Below are 4,405 nucleotides of genomic sequence, written 5' to 3' on the forward strand. Positions count from 1 at the left end.
TCTGACATAATTCCATGGATGGGAGAACCTGAGGGACCACAGTCCGTGGCCTTGCAAAGAATCGGATATGACTGAGGATGCACATGCGCAGGAGATATAATTGTGGGATTTTGGTTTTGTTTTGCATTTGTTTGGTCTTTTAGATTCATCATGGTTCCTGAATGCCTTGTGCGATGTCAAGTAAAACAGCCTAGTTCAAGGCCATATTAGTTCCCAGTGGTCAGAGCTCTTTTCTCTTCCTCAAACACATTACAAACATGTTCAAAAAATTCTGATCATATATCCAGCTTGCATTCAGAGAAAATAGGAATCAACATTTTAAAGATATGTACTATGGGCTAAATTTTTGTTTGTCAGTTCGTTTAATCCTAATATTGATAGATTATAGTTTCCGTGGTCATTTATCAGATGCAGCAACTAGTGGTGGGAGTCAGTAAGGTAATTTGTTGTGATTTAAAACCATTGGTTTTCACATTCCAAAGTATCTAATCTTTCTGCTTCAACAATATAAGGAGAATATATTTCACATTAGAAGTCAAAACAAGGTTTGATGTCCTGGACAGAATTTGGGAATCCAACATGGGAAACAATTTGGAGAAAAAAGATTCTGAGTTTGTTTTTAAACATCTTAAATCTGAAAGGGTGATGGAGCATCATTTATCTGTCCATTAATTAATTATCCACAGTTAACTTTATTTTTAAGTTTTTTGTTTTGAAACACTATAAGGGACACATATTTTTAAAATGTGCAGCTCAATATCATAGCAAAGTGGACACTTTGTAACCACCAGTTAGGTTTAAAAACACAAGCATTGTCAACATCCAAAAATTTCCCTTTATAGCCTCTCTTGACTGTTGCTTGCTTTCTCTTAACCAACCTTAGCTGACATTTTTGATGCTATGGTAATTATTTCTTTGCTTTTCTTTATATTTAACCACCTGAACTAGCATCCACATATCGTTTCTCCTTTTCTGATATTTTATGTAAATGAAAGCATAGAGATTATAGTCTCTTTATACTTTATTTTGCTCAAAATTATGATAGTGAGATTCAGCCATGTTTTATTTGTATAGTTGTGATTTGTTGAATTTCATTGCTATGTGGTATTCCTATAAATAATTTAAAAATTTAAAATATTTTTTAATAATTTAAAATTTTATTTTAACATTGTTTTACTGATAGACATTTGAGTTATTTCCAGGTTTGGGCTCTTACACAATTTTGTATATATTTCTTGATATACACATGCAAGCATATCTGCTCAGGGGGGTGAAATTTCTAGCTCTTTTTTTGTGTCAATCATTAAACTACATAATTGATACCAACCTGTTTCCAAAGGGGCTGTGCCACTTTACACTTGTTCATAAGTGCATGAAGGATTTTTTTTCATTCAGATACTGATATCATTGTCTGTTACATTTCAGTCTTTCTAGAGAGTTAGAGTATTAAGTTTACATGTGTTTTAGTAATTTTGTTTTCACTTTACATGGCTCCGAGTGTTAACAAACTTATACTACCTTTTGCATGGTTATTGGCCATGTGAATGTTGCTTAACAAATGAAGATAGTCTTCTATATTATCATCTAGAAATCTTTATTATCTTATCATTCATATTTCAGTGTTTAATCATTCTAGAATTCATTTTCATACCCAGTAGAGAATAAGTGTTGTTTTTCCTTTCTCTTTATGATATCCAACTGCCCCTTATACATCACTGATGGAAATGCACAATGGTATAGTCACTTTGGAAGATAATTTGGTGATTTCTTTCAAAACTAAATGTACTCTAACCATATGGTCCAGCAGTCATACTTCTTGGTGACTGCTCATATGAATTAAAAATAAACCCATGCAAAAACCTGCACACAGATGTTAATATCAGCTTTACTCATGATTATCAAAATGCATAAGCAACCAAGATTTCCTTCAGTAGGTGAATGAATAAATAAATTGTGATACATCCAGACAGTGGAATATTATTCAGCATTAAAACAACCTGAACCCTCAAGTTAAGGAAGGACATGGAGGAAACTTCAGTGAATATTGCTCAGTGAAAAGGCTGAAAAGGCTATTTGAAAAGGATATATACTGTATGAGTTCAACTGTATGACATTCTAGAAAAGTAAAATCTATGGAGGCAATAAAAAATAAGTGGTTTTTAAGATTGGAGGAAGGGATAATTTGTTAGAACTCAGAAGATTTTAGGGTAATGAAAACACTGTATGATATTTTATCAATGGATATATTGATATTTCATTATACATTTGTCCAAATCTATGAAATGTGCAATACAAGAGTGAATCCTAAACTATAGATTGTGGGTGATGATACTGTATTGATGTAATTCCGCTTTGGTTAAAAAATAAATAAAGGAAAGAAAAGTACCACTCTGGTGAGTGATATTAATAATGGGGGTAGTTATGTGGGGGCTTCCCTGGTGGCTCAGCAGTAAAGAATCCATCAGCAATTCAGGAGACGGGTTTGATCCCTGGGTCAAGAAGTTCTCTTGGAGGAGGGCATGGCAACCCACTCCAGCACTCCAATATTCTTGCCTGGAGAATGCTGTGGACAAAGAACCTTGGCAGGCTACAGTCCATAAGGTTGCAAATGTTCAGACATGACTGAAGTGATTTAGCATGCACACACATCCATATGTGGAGGCAGGGTACAGGGAAATACTGTACCTTTCAGTCAATTTTATTGTAAACATAAAACTTCTGTAAAACAATAAAGTGTTAAAAAATTGCTTTTAGTTTCATTGACTTTCCTGTATGGCTTTTCTGCTGCTGCTGCTGCTGCTGCTAAGTTGCTTCAGTCATGTCCGACTCTGTGCGACCCCATAGACGGCAGCCCACCAGGCTCCCCCGTCCCTGGGATTCTCCAAGCAAGAACACTGGAGTGGGTTGCCATTGCCTTCTCCAATGCATGAAAGTGAAAAGTGAAAGTGAAGTCGCTCAGTCGTGTCCGACTCTCTGCAACCCCATGGACTGCAGCCTACCAGGCTCCTCTATCCATGGGATTTTCCAGGCAAGAATACTGGAATGGGTGGCCATTGCCTTCTCCAATGGGTTTTCTAGTTTTATTAATTTCTTCACATTATGGCTTCCTCTTGGCTATTTGATTTGGTATTAGTTTTCTGTGTTATTTTTTTCTAATTTTATAAATTGAAAGTATAGATAATTGATTTGAAACTTTCTATTTTGTGTTATTAGCATTAAATGCTGTGAATATATTTTTAAGGTATGCTTTGGCTGCATTCCATACATTTTGGCATATCATGATTTTTTCTTTTAATTAAAAATATCTTCTAATATCCTTTGTATTTACTTTTTTGAATCATGAATTTTATTTTTATAAATAGGTAATATTCTGAATTGTACAATAGGGATACTTTATTTAGCATATTATAAACAAGTAGCCTTCTTGAATTACATAGGACAGTAAATATTGTTAATCTACAATACTAATCACAGAACCAACACTTAAAGTCATTTGTGGTGAGTCACCTAAACACTGGCATCATAGTTTCGAAAGATTGAGAAAATGATTTAAATGTTAAATTACAATGCATAGTACTATTCTTTGCTTTTCTTTTTTGCCAACTCTTCCTCACTCCTTTTTTTTTTTTTCAGTAGCAACACTATTCCACGCCTTTATGCAAGGAGAGAAGTTTCTAATATTTCCTAAAAAATAATATATTCTTAAATATATAAAAAATAAAATTGTGTTTAAAAAATAAAATTGTGCTCATATTTGTGATGACATGTTCACTTTATTTAAACCAGGCAAATAAAATTTAAGGAGAAAGAACTACCAGAACTAGGAAATATCATTATATGGTTTTTTTTTTTTTTGGACAGCGGTGTAACTCTCTAAATAAAAAGAATGGATTACTCAATGTGCTGATATTTCACAAAATCAGTTATATATTGATGAACTGCAGAACTAGAGTGAGAATATTGTTTTCCCTTTTCTTAATTGTTAAATTACTTGTCACCAGCTTTGATCTTTTATACATGTAGGATATTTATAAACTTATTCATTGCTGTACATTTTTAACTTCCATATGTGTGTGTGTTAGTCACTCAGTCATGTCTGACTCTTTGTAATCCCATGGACTGTTTAAATCCCCATAAATATCCTTGAGTTTTGTTCAAGATGTGGTTAAGTTGGTGCAAACAACTTGATCTTTTCAGATCTTGTTTTTCAGCTCCATTAGATGAGATGAGTTACATTTCTTCTAGGATTCCCTTTTTAATATTTTAATCAGTGTTCCTTGAATTGCGAGGTTTTCCAACCCGACAGCAACAGTCACTGTTCTCATTTTTATATGAAAATCAGGAATTCCTCCCTCTTAATTTTCATATGTTTCTTTTTCTGGCCATGAGTAATATCTTCACAACA

This window comes from Bubalus kerabau, chromosome 1 (genome assembly GCF_029407905.1).
Source record: "Bubalus kerabau isolate K-KA32 ecotype Philippines breed swamp buffalo chromosome 1, PCC_UOA_SB_1v2, whole genome shotgun sequence".
Lineage (NCBI taxonomy): Eukaryota > Metazoa > Chordata > Mammalia > Artiodactyla > Bovidae > Bubalus > Bubalus kerabau.